Here is a 15922-nt window from a genome sequence, read left to right as displayed (position 1 = left end):
GAAGGAGGCCAGGCAAGGAGAGGAGGGGGGCTTGAAGGTCTCCACCTTGGCGGGTCCAGCCGTGGAGGCGCATCTTGTGTGAGTGTGAGTGTGAGTGAGTGAGTGAGTGTGAGTGTGAGTGTGTGTGTATACAGAGACAGCCCCCAACCCCGGCCCGCCGCTCCCTGCCCGCCCCGCCTGTCACCCTCGTCCCTCGGAGCCCGCGGGACCCGGCCGGCGAACTCAACAGGCCCGACCCGGCGCGGGGCCTGGGGCGGGAGGAGGCGGCGGGGAAGCGCGGAGAGGCTCGGCTTCTTGAGCGGGGCAGGGGCGCCCTCCGCCGTCCACGGCCACACCACCCCGAACGCGCCCGATCCCGTCTGGTCTCGGAAGCTAAGCAGGCTCGGGCCTGGTTAGAACTTGGATGGGAGACCGCCCGGGAATACCGGGTGCCGTAGGCTTCTTCTTTTTTTTTTTGCCTCTGGTTCTGTCGCGTTTCTGGGAGTGCGGGGGCGGCCCGGGGTGGGGGGGACCCCCACCCTCGGCGCCCGCCGCGGTGCCTGGCGCCCCAGCCCGCACCGTGGGGCCTCCTCTTGTCCCGAGCCGTGACACCGCCGCCACGCGGCAGCATGCCTGGCTTCTGGACAGTCAGGTCTCAGACCAAAGGTCTGCTCTGTGGGAGCCGACACGCTGGAGGAAACCTTGAGAGTCTGAGAGGGGAGGGAGTTCCAGAAGAAGGCCAGGATGTCATTTTGAGGGAGTATGTGACCAGAACTCCTCCCGTTGCTTTTGGGGTTCTATGGGCTACACGTAGGAATCTTTGGTGGTGGCACCTGATGTTGGGGGATCCGGAGTCACACCCAGACCTGCTCCACAGGCCTCCTTTTACTTTTCTCTTCGGATTCATTTTTTTTTTTTTTTTGAGACAGAGTCTCGGTTTGTTGCCCAGGCTAGAGTGAGTGCCGTGGCGTCAGCCTAGCTCACAGCAACTTCAAACTCCTGGGCTCGAGTGATCCTTCTGCCTCAGCCTCCCGGGTAGCTGGGACTGCAGGCATGCGCCACCATGCCCCGCTAATTTTTTATATATATATCAGTTGGCCAATTAATTTCTTTCTATTTATAGTAGAGACGGGGTCTCGCTCTTGCTCAGGCTGGTTTTGAACTCCTGACCTTGAGCAATCCGCCCGCCTCGGCCTCCCAAGAGCTAGGATTACAGGCGTGAGCCACAGCGCCCGGCCGGATTCATTATTTTTAAAAAGTGTCTCTTATCTCTATTATTGCATTTTCTTTTCTCTCTCTTTTCAAGCAGATGATGGGAGTCCAAGTGTTAAGGTGACATGTGTTGCCCGTGCCCCCCTCCCCCCCCCCCGTGTTCTTATTCATTTACCTCTCATGTTGTTCCAGCATATTGTGGGGGCACCAATGTTAAGGTCGGGTGCGTTGCCCTCTCCCAGCCTCCCCCCTCGGGTCAGAGCTTCAAGTGCGCCCATCCCCCAGTCGGTGCGTACCCACCCCATTCCTAATGGATGTGTATGCCCATCCCCTCCCCCCACCCGCCCGACACCCACCCGAAGAAGGTGATTCCTCTGTGTCCACTTAGGTGTCCATCGGTTCGTACCCATTTGCTGGTGAGCGCGAGCACGTGGTGCTCGTGTGTCCATTCTTGGGATACTTGGCTTACTGGAACGGGTTCCAGCTCTGGCCAGGAGAACCACGAGAGGTGCCCCCTCACCGCTGCTCCTCATAGCCGAATAGCACTCCGTGGTGTCCACGGGCCACATTTTACTTACCCACTCGTGGGTCGATGGGCACTCGGGTGGCTTCCAGGTCTTTGCGATTGTGACTTGTGCCCTGACACTAACCCTAACCCTTACCCAGCCCGTCTCCTCCACGGCCCCTGCCTGACTGACTCCTTCCCGCCCGGCCTGTCACCTGTCACCGTCCTCTGCCCCTGCCTGACACGCTCCTCCCCGCCCGGGCCGTCACCGTCCTCGGCCCCTGCCTGACGGGGCTCCTCCGTCGCCTGGGCCTTCCAAGGGCTTGGTGTGGACGCTGGTTCCAGGACGCCCTCCCAGGAACCCGGTAGCAGGGCGGCCGCAGCGTCTCGCGCAACCCAACCGTCCGCCGGCTGGCCGCCGTCGCTAAGTGGCCTGCGGGGGACGTGCTCCCGCTGTGCCGTGGGGGCCCAGCCTGGTGTCTTCTCTGAGGCCCCGCGGCTGCCGCTCCCCGCAAGGGGATAGCCGCGGAGGTGGGGACCGCCTCCTCATGGGGACGTACACCCAGCTCTCCACGTCGGATTCCGGGGCTCTCTGTCCTGCCAGAAGGCCCAGCTGGCCTGCGGGTCCTTAGAGTGGCAAAAACATCCGAAAACTGAGATTGAGGGTCCGGTGGGTGTCTGCACTTTTGTGCTGGGCTCCCCAGGGAGGCCCGGGGGCTGGCTGGACAACGCGGTCTGCTGGGCTGGGGGGGGGGTTTGGAGGAGCAACTGATGCCCTTTGCACTTTGGGTAGCAAGTGTCTGAGGTGTCTCTGGGCCCTGTGCCATGTGGGGGCGGGGGCGGGGGCGGGGTGGGAGGAGGAGGAGGAGGAGGAGGAGGAGGAGGAGGAGGAGGAGGAGGAGGAGGAGGAGGAGGTGGGAAGGGCCGTGGCCTGCAGTCGTGTTCCCCGGGGTGGCACAGCATGTGGCTTCTTCCACAGGCTGCTTGGCCTGGGCTCCCTGCACCTGGGCCTTTGGAGGACTGGCCCTGTGCTTGCCAACACTTCCTGCAGGGACCCAGAGCTGGGAGGTTGCATCTCTCAGCCCTGGGTCGGGCAGAGCCCCAGCGGGCCAGGCCCACAACCTCTCTCAGCAGGGGTCCCCCAGAAGGCTCCTTTGGGACCAGGATTCTCTTGCGGGTGACTCTTTAAGGTCTGGCCCCTGGATGGAGGGGCACCAGGAGTAGAGGAGCAGGAAGGGGAAGGGGGTGGCCATGCGAGGGGACACTTTCAGGCCAAGTCCCAGCTTCAGTCTGATCCTCCTGGGAACCCCGGGGTGGACATCACACCTCCTGGTTGCCCCGCTCTGAGACAAGGAGCCGGGCTTCGCATTCCCACAGCAGCCAGTCGTGGGCTGAGGACACCTGGGGCGTTGGGAACTCCCTGGCTTCTCCTTGGTTTAACATCTGGAGCTGCTTGTGAATTGTGCCGCCACACACACCCGAGTGCAGGTGTCTTCTGCACAGACTGCGGGCCTCGCTCTTCTGAATGCCGCTAGCTCGCCACCCACCCACGGGTGAACCTGGTCAGGGTACTTTCTCTCAGGGGCAGACTCTGATCCGGGCGGGCTACCGGTGTCTCTGTTTGCTCCTTTCTTTCTTCCACTTTGGGAAAGGCTTCCTTACTGGGTGTGGAAATCTCCTATGCCTTTCCTCGCCTATTCTGTCAGCTCTAAAATTCTCTTTCGGTTGCCACCCTCACAGATGGATTAGGAAACTCTTTGCGGTGCACTCATTAGTGAAATGACCTCAATGACGCTGGAATCCAATATCTAATCGCCGATTTTTAGCGAGTCCACACGCCAGGGTGGTTGGGGTCCAGTGCAGCCCCGGCCAGGCCCAGGCCCCTTGGACTGGGCCACAGGAGGACACAGAGGAGGGTCCCGGCCCCCACGGTAGGTAGAGGTGCGGGCAGTTCTCCAAGGGCTTGGGTGTTTTCCAGAGGGAGGAGATGGAGGGGACTGATTTCTTCAGCGCCCCACAAACCACGCCACGCCACCCCACCCATGGGACACATCCCGAGAGAGAGAGAGAGAGAGAGAGAGAGAGAGAGAGAGAGAGAGAGAGAGAGAGAGACGCCCCATACACTGGCTCCCCTCCCCCGTGCGCTGTGCCCCAGCCCTGGCCCGGGGGAATAGGCGGCCGCAGGGCCACAGGGTGGGGGGCGCAGCTGAAAGGGGTTGTGGGGGAGGGCCGCCCCTGGCTGGGGTCAAAGGGCGAGCGCCCCGCCCCTCCCGCCCGTGCGCTGGGGGTGGGGGGCGGGGAGGTGAAGGAGGCCAGGCAAGGAGAGGAGGGGGGCTTGAAGGTCTCCACCTTGGCGGGTCCAGCCGTGGAGGCGCATCTTGTGTGAGTGTGAGTGAGTGAGTGAGTGTGAGTGTGAGTGTGTGTGTATACAGAGACAGCCCCCAACCCCGGCCCGCCCCGCCTGTCACCCCCGTCCCTCGGAGCCCGCGGGACCCGGCCGGCGAACTCAACAGGCCCGACCCGGCGCGGGGCCTGGGGCGGGAGGAGGCGGCGGGGAAGCGCGGAGAGGCTCGGCTTCTTGAGCGGGGCAGGGGCGCCCTCCGCCGTCCACGGCCACACCACCCCGAACGCGCCCGATCCCGTCTGGTCTCGGAAGCTAAGCAGGCTCGGGCCTGGTTAGAACTTGGATGGGAGACCGCCCGGGAATACCGGGTGCCGTAGGCTTCTTCTTTTTTTTTTTGCCTCTGGTTCTGTCGCGTTTCTGGGAGTGCGGGGGCGGCCCGGGGTGGGGGTGACCCCCACCCTCAGCGCCCGCCGCGGTGCCTGGCGCCCCAGCCCGCACCGTGGGGCCTCCTCTTGTCCCGAGCCGCGACACCGCCGCCACGCGGCAGCATGCGTGGCTTCTGGACAGTCAGGTCTCAGACCAAAGGTCTGCTCTGTGGGAGCCGACACGCTGGAGGAAACCTTGAGAGTCTGAGAGGGGAGGGAGTTCCAGAAGAAGGCCAGGATGTCATTTTGAGGGAGTATGTGACCAGAACTCCTCCCGTTGCTTTTGGGGTTCTATGGGCTACACGTAGGAATCTTTGGTGGTGGCACCTGATGTTGGGGGATCCGGAGTCACACCCAGACCTGCTCCACAGGCCTCCTTTTACTTTTCTCTTCGGATTCATTTTTTTTTTTTTTTTTTGAGACAGAGTCTCGGTTTGTTGCCCAGGCTAGAGTGAGTGCCGTGGCGTCAGCCTAGCTCACAGCAACTTCAAACTCCTGGGCTCCAGTGATCCTTCTGCCTCAGCCTCCCGGGTAGCTGGGACTGCAGGCATGCGCCACCATGCCCCGCTAATTTTTTATATATATATATCAGTTGGCCAATTAATTCCTTTCTATTTATAGTAGAGACGGGGTCTCGCTCTTGCTCAGGCTGGTTTTGAACTCCTGACCTTGAGCAATCCGCCCGCCTCGGCCTCCCAAGAGCTAGGATTACAGGCGTGAGCCACAGCGCCCGGCCGGATTCATTATTTTTAAAAAGTGTCTCTTATCTCTATTATTGCATTTTCTTTTCTCTCTCTTTTCAAGCAGATGATGGGAGTCCAAGTATTAAGGTGACATGTGTTGCCCGTGCCCCCCTCCCCCCCCCCCGTGTTCTTATTCATTTACCTCTCATGTTGTTCCAGCATATTGTGGGGGCACCAATGTTAAGGTCGGGTGCGTTGCCCTCTCCCAGCCTCCCCCCTCGGGTCAGAGCTTCAAGTGCGCCCATCCCCCAGTCGGTGCGTACCCACCCCATTCCTAATGGATGTGTATGCCCATCCCCTCCCCCCACCCGCCCGACACCCACCCGAAGAAGGTGATTCCTCTGTGTCCACTTAGGTGTCCATCGGTTCGTACCCATTTGCTGGTGAGCGCGAGCACGTGGTGCTCGTGTGTCCATTCTTGGGATACTTGGCTTACTGGAACGGGTTCCAGCTCTGGCCAGGAGAACCACGAGAGGTGCCCTCTCACCGCTGCTCCTCATAGCCGAATAGCACTCCGTGGTGTCCACGCGCCACATTTTATTTACCCACTCGTGGGTCGATGGGCACTCGGGTGGCTTCCAGGTCTTTGCGATTGTGACTTGTGCCCTGACACGAACCCTAACCCTTACCCAGCCCGTCTCCTCCACGGCCCCTGCCTGACTGACTCCTTCCCGCCCGGCCTATCACCTGTCACCGTCCTCTGCCCCTGCCTGACACGCTCCTCCCCGCCCGGGCCGTCACCGTCCTCGGCCCCTGCCTGACGGGGCTCCTCCGTCGCCTGGGCCTTCCAAGGGCTTGGTGTGGACGCTGGTTCCAGGACGCCCTCCCAGGAACCCGGTAGCAGGGCGGCCGCAGCGTCTCGCGCAACCCAACCGTCCGCCGGCTGGCCGCCGTGGCTAAGTGGCCTGCGGGGGACGTGCTCCCGCTGTGCCGTGGGGGCCCAGCCTGGTGTCTTCTCTGAGGCCCCGCGGCTGCCGCTCCCCGCAAGGGGATAGCCGCGGAGGTGGGGACCGCCTCCTCATGGGGACGTACACCCAGCTCTCCACGTCGGATTCCGGGGCTCTCTGTCCTGCCAGAAGGCCCAGCTGGCCTGCGGGTCCTTAGAGTGGCAAAAACATCCGAAAACTGAGATGGAGGGTCCGGTGGGTGTCTGCACTTTTGTGCTGGGCACCCCAGGGAGGCCCGGGGGCTGGCTGGACAACGCGGTCTGCTGGGCTGGGGGGGGGGTTTGGAGGAGCAACTGATGCCCTTTGCACTTTGGGTAGCAAGTGTCTGAGGTGTCTCTGGGCCCTGTGCCATGTGGGGGCGGGGGCGGGGGCGGGGTGGGAGGAGGAGGAGGAGGAGGAGGAGGAGGAGGAGGAGGAGGAGGAGGAGGTGGGAAGGGCCGTGGCCTGCAGTCGTGTTCCCCGGGGTGGCACAGCATGTGGCTTCTTCCACAGGCTGCTTGGCCTGGGCTCCCTGCACCTGGGCCTTTGGAGGACTGGCCCTGTGCTTGCCAACACTTCCTGCAGGGACCCAGAGCTGGGAGGTTGCATCTCTCAGCCCTGGGTCGGGCAGAGCCCCAGCGGGCCATGCCCACAACCTCTCTCAGCAGGGGTCCCCCAGAAGGCTCCTTTGGGACCAGGATTCTCTTGCGGGTGACTCTTTAAGGTCTGGCCCCTGGATGGAGGGGCACCAGGAGTAGAGGAGCAGGAAGGGGAAGGGGGTGGCCATGCGAGGGGACACTTTCAGGCCAAGTCCCAGCTTCAGTCTGATCCTCCTGGGAACCCCGGGGTGGACATCACACCTCCTGGTTGCCCCGCTCTGAGACAAGGAGCCGGGCTTCGCATTCCCACAGCAGCCAGTCGTGGGCTGAGGACACCTGGGGCGTTGGGAACTCCCTGGCTTCTCCTTGGTTTAACATCTGGAGCTGCTTGTGAATTGTGCCGCCACACACACCCGAGTGCAGGTGTCTTCTGCACAGACTGCGGGCCTCGCTCTTCTGAATGCCGCTAGCTCGCGACCCACCCACGGGTGAACCTGGTCAGGGTACTTTCTCTCAGGGGCAGACTCTGATCCGGGCGGGCTACCGGTGTCTCTGTTTGCTCCTTTCTTTCTTCCACTTTGGGAAAGGCTTCCTTACTGGGTGTGGAAATCTCCTATGCCTTTCCTCGCCTATTCTGTCAGCTCTAAAATTCTCTTTCGGTTGCCACCCTCACAGATGGATTAGGAAACTCTTTGCGGTGCACTCATTAGTGAAATGACCTCAATGACGCTGGAATCCAATATCTAATCGCCGATTTTTAGCGAGTCCACACGCCAGGGTGGTTGGGGTCCAGTGCAGCCCCGGCCAGGCCCAGGCCCCTTGGACTGGGCCACAGGAGGACACAGAGGAGGGTCCCGGCCCCCACGGTAGGTAGAGGTGCGGGCAGTTCTCCAAGGGCTTGGGTGTTTTCCAGAGGGAGGAGATGGAGGGGACTGATTTCTTCAGCGCCCCACAAACCACGCCACCCCACCCCACCCATGGGACACATCCCGAGAGAGAGAGACGCCCCATACACTGGCTCCCCTCCCCCGTGCGCTGTGCCCCAGCCCTGGCCCGGGGGAATAGGCGGCCGCAGGGCCACAGGGTGGGGGGCGCAGCTGAAAGGGGTTGTGGGGGAGGGCCGCCCCGGGCTGGGGTCAAAGGGCGAGCGCCCCGCCCCTCCCGCCCGTGCGCTGGGGGTGGGGGGCGGGGAGGTGAAGGAGGCCAGGCAAGGAGAGGAGGGGGGCTTGAAGGTCTCCACCTTGGCGGGTCCAGCCGTGGAGGCGCATCTTGTGTGAGTGTGAGTGAGTGAGTGAGTGTGAGTGTGAGTGTGTGTGTATACAGAGACAGCCCCCAACCCCGGCCCGCCCCGCCTGTCACCCCCGTCCCTCGGAGCCCGCGGGACCCGGCCGGCGAACTCAACAGGCCCGACCCGGCGCGGGGCCTGGGGCGGGGGGAGGAGGCGGCGGGGAAGCGCAGAGAGGCTCGGCTTCTTGAGCGGGGCAGGGGCGCCCTCCGCCGTCCACGGCCACACCACCCCGAACGCGCCCGATCCCGTCTGGTCTCGGAAGCTAAGCAGGCTCGGGCCTGGTTAGAACTTGGATGGGAGACCGCCCGGGAATACCGGGTGCCGTAGGCTTCTTCTTTTTTTTTTTGCCTCTGGTTCTGTCGCGTTTCTGGGAGTGCGGGGGCGGCCCGGGGTGGGGGTGACCCCCACCCTCAGCGCCCGCCGCGGTGCCTGGCGCCCCAGCCCGCACCGTGGGGCCTCCTCTTGTCCCGAGCCGCGACACCGCCGCCACGCGGCAGCATGCGTGGCTTCTGGACAGTCAGGTCTCAGACCAAAGGTCTGCTCTGTGGGAGCCGACACGCTGGAGGAAACCTTGAGAGTCTGAGAGGGGAGGGAGTTCCAGAAGAAGGCCAGGATGTCATTTTGAGGGAGTATGTGACCAGAACTCCTCCCGTTGCTTTTGGGGTTCTATGGGCTACACGTAGGAATCTTTGGTGGTGGCACCTGATGTTGGGGGATCCGGAGTCACACCCAGACCTGCTCCACAGGCCTCCTTTTACTTTTCTCTTCGGATTCATTTTTTTTTTTTTTTTTTGAGACAGAGTCTCGGTTTGTTGCCCAGGCTAGAGTGAGTGCCGTGGCGTCAGCCTAGCTCACAGCAACTTCAAACTCCTGGGCTCCAGTGATCCTTCTGCCTCAGCCTCCCGGGTAGCTGGGACTGCAGGCATGCGCCACCATGCCCCGCTAATTTTTTATATATATATATCAGTTGGCCAATTAATTCCTTTCTATTTATAGTAGAGACGGGGTCTCGCTCTTGCTCAGGCTGGTTTTGAACTCCTGACCTTGAGCAATCCGCCCGCCTCGGCCTCCCAAGAGCTAGGATTACAGGCGTGAGCCACAGCGCCCGGCCGGATTCATTATTTTTAAAAAGTGTCTCTTATCTCTATTATTGCATTTTCTTTTCTCTCTCTTTTCAAGCAGATGATGGGAGTCCAAGTATTAAGGTGACATGTGTTGCCCGTGCCCCCCTCCCCCCCCCCGTGTTCTTATTCATTTACCTCTCATGTTGTTCCAGCATATTGTGGGGGCACCAATGTTAAGGTCGGGTGCGTTGCCCTCTCCCAGCCTCCCCCCTCGGGTCAGAGCTTCAAGTGCGCCCATCCCCCAGTCGGTGCGTACCCACCCCATTCCTAATGGATGTGTATGCCCATCCCCTCCCCCCACCCGCCCGACACCCACCCGAAGAAGGTGATTCCTCTGTGTCCACTTAGGTGTCCATCGGTTCGTACCCATTTGCTGGTGAGCGCGAGCACGTGGTGCTCGTGTGTCCATTCTTGGGATACTTGGCTTACTGGAACGGGTTCCAGCTCTGGCCAGGAGAACCACGAGAGGTGCCCCCTCACCGCTGCTCCTCATAGCCGAATAGCACTCCGTGGTGTCCACGCGCCACATTTTATTTACCCACTCGTGGGTCGATGGGCACTCGGGTGGCTTCCAGGTCTTTGCGATTGTGACTTGTGCCCTGACACGAACCCTAACCCTTACCCAGCCCGTCTCCTCCACGGCCCCTGCCTGACTGACTCCTTCCCGCCCGGCCTATCACCTGTCACCGTCCTCTGCCCCTGCCTGACACGCTCCTCCCCGCCCGGGCCGTCACCGTCCTCGGCCCCTGCCTGACGGGGCTCCTCCGTCGCCTGGGCCTTCCAAGGGCTTGGTGTGGACGCTGGTTCCAGGACGCCCTCCCAGGAACCCGGTAGCAGGGCGGCCGCAGCGTCTCGCGCAACCCAACCGTCCGCCGGCTGGCCGCCGTGGCTAAGTGGCCTGCGGGGGACGTGCTCCCGCTGTGCCGTGGGGGCCCAGCCTGGTGTCTTCTCTGAGGCCCCGCGGCTGCCGCTCCCCGCAAGGGGATAGCCGCGGAGGTGGGGACCGCCTCCTCATGGGGACGTACACCCAGCTCTCCACGTCGGATTCCGGGGCTCTCTGTCCTGCCAGAAGGCCCAGCTGGCCTGCGGGTCCTTAGAGTGGCAAAAACATCCGAAAACTGAGATGGAGGGTCCGGTGGGTGTCTGCACTTTTGTGCTGGGCACCCCAGGGAGGCCCGGGGGCTGGCTGGACAACGCGGTCTGCTGGGCTGGGGGGGGGGTTTGGAGGAGCAACTGATGCCCTTTGCACTTTGGGTAGCAAGTGTCTGAGGTGTCTCTGGGCCCTGTGCCATGTGGGGGCGGGGGCGGGGGCGGGGTGGGAGGAGGAGGAGGAGGAGGAGGAGGAGGAGGAGGAGGAGGAGGTGGGAAGGGCCGTGGCCTGCAGTCGTGTTCCCCGGGGTGGCACAGCATGTGGCTTCTTCCACAGGCTGCTTGGCCTGGGCTCCCTGCACCTGGGCCTTTGGAGGACTGGCCCTGTGCTTGCCAACACTTCCTGCAGGGACCCAGAGCTGGGAGGTTGCATCTCTCAGCCCTGGGTCGGGCAGAGCCCCAGCGGGCCAGGCCCACAACCTCTCTCAGCAGGGGTCCCCCAGAAGGCTCCTTTGGGACCAGGATTCTCTTGCGGGTGACTCTTTAAGGTCTGGCCCCTGGATGGAGGGGCACCAGGAGTAGAGGAGCAGGAAGGGGAAGGGGGTGGCCATGCGAGGGGACACTTTCAGGCCAAGTCCCAGCTTCAGTCTGATCCTCCTGGGAACCCCGGGGTGGACATCACACCTCCTGGTTGCCCCGCTCTGAGACAAGGAGCCGGGCTTCGCATTCCCACAGCAGCCAGTCGTGGGCTGAGGACACCTGGGGCGTTGGGAACTCCCTGGCTTCTCCTTGGTTTAACATCTGGAGCTGCTTGTGAATTGTGCCGCCACACACACCCGAGTGCAGGTGTCTTCTGCACAGACTGCGGGCCTCGCTCTTCTGAATGCCGCTAGCTCGCGACCCACCCACGGGTGAACCTGGTCAGGGTACTTTCTCTCAGGGGCAGACTCTGATCCGGGCGGGCTACCGGTGTCTCTGTTTGCTCCTTTCTTTCTTCCACTTTGGGAAAGGCTTCCTTACTGGGTGTGGAAATCTCCTATGCCTTTCCTCGCCTATTCTGTCAGCTCTAAAATTCTCTTTCGGTTGCCACCCTCACAGATGGATTAGGAAACTCTTTGCGGTGCACTCATTAGTGAAATGACCTCAATGACGCTGGAATCCAATATCTAATCGCCGATTTTTAGCGAGTCCACACGCCAGGGTGGTTGGGGTCCAGTGCAGCCCCGGCCAGGCCCAGGCCCCTTGGACTGGGCCACAGGAGGACACAGAGGAGGGTCCCGGCCCCCACGGTAGGTAGAGGTGCGGGCAGTTCTCCAAGGGCTTGGGTGTTTTCCAGAGGGAGGAGATGGAGGGGACTGATTTCTTCAGCGCCCCACAAACCACGCCACCCCACCCCACCCATGGGACACATCCCGAGAGAGAGAGAGAGAGAGAGAGAGAGAGAGAGAGAGAGAGAGAGAGAGAGAGAGAGAGAGAGAGAGAGACGCCCCATACACTGGCTCCCCTCCCCCGTGTGCTGTGCCCCAGCCCTGGCCCGGGGGAATAGGCGGCCGCAGGGCCACAGGGTGGGGGGCGCAGCTGAAAGGGGTTGTGGGGGAGGGCCGCCCCGGGCTGGGGTCAAAGGGCGAGCGCCCCGCCCCTCCCGCCCGTGCGCTGGGGGTGGGGGGCGGGGAGGTGAAGGAGGCCAGGCAAGGAGAGGAGGGGGGCTTGAAGGTCTCCACCTTGGCGGGTCCAGCCGTGGAGGCGCATCTTGTGTGAGTGTGAGTGAGTGAGTGAGTGTGAGTGTGAGTGTGTGTGTATACAGAGACAGCCCCCAACCCCGGCCCGCCCCGCCTGTCACCCCCGTCCCTCGGAGCCCGCGGGACCCGGCCGGCGAACTCAACAGGCCCGACCCGGCGCGGGGCCTGGGGCGGGGGGAGGAGGCGGCGGGGAAGCGCAGAGAGGCTCGGCTTCTTGAGCGGGGCAGGGGCGCCCTCCGCCGTCCACGGCCACACCACCCCGAACGCGCCCGATCCCGTCTGGTCTCGGAAGCTAAGCAGGCTCGGGCCTGGTTAGAACTTGGATGGGAGACCGCCCGGGAATACCGGGTGCCGTAGGCTTCTTCTTTTTTTTTTTGCCTCTGGTTCTGTCGCGTTTCTGGGAGTGCGGGGGCGGCCCGGGGTGGGGGTGACCCCCACCCTCAGCGCCCGCCGCGGTGCCTGGCGCCCCAGCCCGCACCGTGGGGCCTCCTCTTGTCCCGAGCCGCGACACCGCCGCCACGCGGCAGCATGCGTGGCTTCTGGACAGTCAGGTCTCAGACCAAAGGTCTGCTCTGTGGGAGCCGACACGCTGGAGGAAACCTTGAGAGTCTGAGAGGGGAGGGAGTTCCAGAAGAAGGCCAGGATGTCATTTTGAGGGAGTATGTGACCAGAACTCCTCCCGTTGCTTTTGGGGTTCTATGGGCTACACGTAGGAATCTTTGGTGGTGGCACCTGATGTTGGGGGATCCGGAGTCACACCCAGACCTGCTCCACAGGCCTCCTTTTACTTTTCTCTTCGGATTCATTTTTTTTTTTTTTTTTTGAGACAGAGTCTCGGTTTGTTGCCCAGGCTAGAGTGAGTGCCGTGGCGTCAGCCTAGCTCACAGCAACTTCAAACTCCTGGGCTCCAGTGATCCTTCTGCCTCAGCCTCCCGGGTAGCTGGGACTGCAGGCATGCGCCACCATGCCCCGCTAATTTTTTATATATATATATCAGTTGGCCAATTAATTCCTTTCTATTTATAGTAGAGACGGGGTCTCGCTCTTGCTCAGGCTGGTTTTGAACTCCTGACCTTGAGCAATCCGCCCGCCTCGGCCTCCCAAGAGCTAGGATTACAGGCGTGAGCCACAGCGCCCGGCCGGATTCATTATTTTTAAAAAGTGTCTCTTATCTCTATTATTGCATTTTCTTTTCTCTCTCTTTTCAAGCAGATGATGGGAGTCCAAGTATTAAGGTGACATGTGTTGCCCGTGCCCCCCTCCCCCCCCCCGTGTTCTTATTCATTTACCTCTCATGTTGTTCCAGCATATTGTGGGGGCACCAATGTTAAGGTCGGGTGCGTTGCCCTCTCCCAGCCTCCCCCCTCGGGTCAGAGCTTCAAGTGCGCCCATCCCCCAGTCGGTGCGTACCCACCCCATTCCTAATGGATGTGTATGCCCATCCCCTCCCCCCACCCGCCCGACACCCACCCGAAGAAGGTGATTCCTCTGTGTCCACTTAGGTGTCCATCGGTTCGTACCCATTTGCTGGTGAGCGCGAGCACGTGGTGCTCGTGTGTCCATTCTTGGGATACTTGGCTTACTGGAACGGGTTCCAGCTCTGGCCAGGAGAACCACGAGAGGTGCCCCCTCACCGCTGCTCCTCATAGCCGAATAGCACTCCGTGGTGTCCACGCGCCACATTTTATTTACCCACTCGTGGGTCGATGGGCACTCGGGTGGCTTCCAGGTCTTTGCGATTGTGACTTGTGCCCTGACACGAACCCTAACCCTTACCCAGCCCGTCTCCTCCACGGCCCCTGCCTGACTGACTCCTTCCCGCCCGGCCTATCACCTGTCACCGTCCTCTGCCCCTGCCTGACACGCTCCTCCCCGCCCGGGCCGTCACCGTCCTCGGCCCCTGCCTGACGGGGCTCCTCCGTCGCCTGGGCCTTCCAAGGGCTTGGTGTGGACGCTGGTTCCAGGACGCCCTCCCAGGAACCCGGTAGCAGGGCGGCCGCAGCGTCTCGCGCAACCCAACCGTCCGCCGGCTGGCCGCCGTGGCTAAGTGGCCTGCGGGGGACGTGCTCCCGCTGTGCCGTGGGGGCCCAGCCTGGTGTCTTCTCTGAGGCCCCGCGGCTGCCGCTCCCCGCAAGGGGATAGCCGCGGAGGTGGGGACCGCCTCCTCATGGGGACGTACACCCAGCTCTCCACGTCGGATTCCGGGGCTCTCTGTCCTGCCAGAAGGCCCAGCTGGCCTGCGGGTCCTTAGAGTGGCAAAAACATCCGAAAACTGAGATGGAGGGTCCGGTGGGTGTCTGCACTTTTGTGCTGGGCACCCCAGGGAGGCCCGGGGGCTGGCTGGACAACGCGGTCTGCTGGGCTGGGGGGGGGGTTTGGAGGAGCAACTGATGCCCTTTGCACTTTGGGTAGCAAGTGTCTGAGGTGTCTCTGGGCCCTGTGCCATGTGGGGGCGGGGGCGGGGGCGGGGTGGGAGGAGGAGGAGGAGGAGGAGGAGGAGGAGGAGGAGGAGGTGGGAAGGGCCGGGGCCTGCAGTCGTGTTCCCCGGGGTGGCACAGCATGTGGCTTCTTCCACAGGCTGCTTGGCCTGGGCTCCCTGCACCTGGGCCTTTGGAGGACTGGCCCTGTGCTTGCCAACACTTCCTGCAGGGACCCAGAGCTGGGAGGTTGCATCTCTCAGCCCTGGGTCGGGCAGAGCCCCAGCGGGCCATGCCCACAACCTCTCTCAGCAGGGGTCCCCCAGAAGGCTCCTTTGGGACCAGGATTCTCTTGCGGGTGACTCTTTAAGGTCTGGCCCCTGGATGGAGGGGCACCAGGAGTAGAGGAGCAGGAAGGGGAAGGGGGTGGCCATGCGAGGGGACACTTTCAGGCCAAGTCCCAGCTTCAGTCTGATCCTCCTGGGAACCCCGGGGTGGACATCACACCTCCTGGTTGCCCCGCTCTGAGACAAGGAGCCGGGCTTCGCATTCCCACAGCAGCCAGTCGTGGGCTGAGGACACCTGGGGCGTTGGGAACTCCCTGGCTTCTCCTTGGTTTAACATCTGGAGCTGCTTGTGAATTGTGCCGCCACACACACCCGAGTGCAGGTGTCTTCTGCACAGACTGGGGCCTCGCTCTTCTGAATGCCGCTAGCTCGCGACCCACCCACGGGTGAACCTGGTCAGGGTACTTTCTCTCAGGGGCAGACTCTGATCCGGGCGGGCTACCGGTGTCTCTGTTTGCTCCTTTCTTTCTTCCACTTTGGGAAAGGCTTCCTTACTGGGTGTGGAAATCTCCTATGCCTTTCCTCGCCTATTCTGTCAGCTCTAAAATTCTCTTTCGGTTGCCACCCTCACAGATGGATTAGGAAACTCTTTGCGGTGCACTCATTAGTGAAATGACCTCAATGACGCTGGAATCCAATATCTAATCGCCGATTTTTAGCGAGTCCACACGCCAGGGTGGTTGGGGTCCAGTGCAGCCCCGGCCAGGCCCAGGCCCCTTGGACTGGGCCACAGGAGGACACAGAGGAGGGTCCCGGCCCCCACGGTAGGTAGAGGTGCGGGCAGTTCTCCAAGGGCTTGGGTGTTTTCCAGAGGGAGGAGATGGAGGGGACTGATTTCTTCAGCGCCCCACAAACCACGCCACCCCACCCCACCCATGGGACACATCCCGAGAGAGAGAGAGAGAGAGAGAGAGAGAGAGAGAGAGAGAGAGAGAGAGAGAGAGAGAGAGAGAGACGCCCCATACACTGGCTCCCCTCCCCCGTGCGCTGTGCCCCAGCCCTGGCCCGGGGGAATAGGCGGCCGCAGGGCCACAGGGTGGGGGGCGCAGCTGAAAGGGGTTGTGGGGGAGGGCCGCCCCTGGCTGGGGTCAAAGGGCGAGCGCCCCGCCCCTCCCGCCCGTGCGCTGGGGGTGGGGGGCGGGGAGGTGAAGGAGGCCAGGCAAGGAGAGGAAGGGGGCTTGAAGG

The 15922-nt window shown here is 62.4% G+C and overlaps 4 pseudogenes; all 4 read left to right on the top strand.

The window, feature by feature from the left end:
- The first annotated feature begins 321 nt into the window (after positions 1-321).
- LOC142868862 (uncharacterized) lies at positions 322-440 on the top strand (annotated as a pseudogene).
- Positions 441-4301: 3861 nt separating this feature from the next.
- LOC142868861 (uncharacterized) lies at positions 4302-4420 on the top strand (annotated as a pseudogene).
- A 3812-nt stretch (positions 4421-8232) lies between these two features.
- On the top strand, positions 8233-8351 carry LOC142868860 (uncharacterized; annotated as a pseudogene).
- Positions 8352-12214: 3863 nt separating this feature from the next.
- LOC142868859 (uncharacterized) lies at positions 12215-12333 on the top strand (annotated as a pseudogene).
- Positions 12334-15922: the final 3589 nt, after the last annotated feature.

Source organism: Microcebus murinus, unplaced genomic scaffold (assembly GCF_040939455.1).
Source record: "Microcebus murinus isolate Inina unplaced genomic scaffold, M.murinus_Inina_mat1.0 scaf045_hap2_Mmur4.0, whole genome shotgun sequence".
NCBI lineage: Eukaryota > Metazoa > Chordata > Mammalia > Primates > Cheirogaleidae > Microcebus > Microcebus murinus.
The sequence above is the reverse complement of the archived record's forward strand: the minus strand, read 5'-3'. Positions and strand labels throughout refer to the sequence as shown.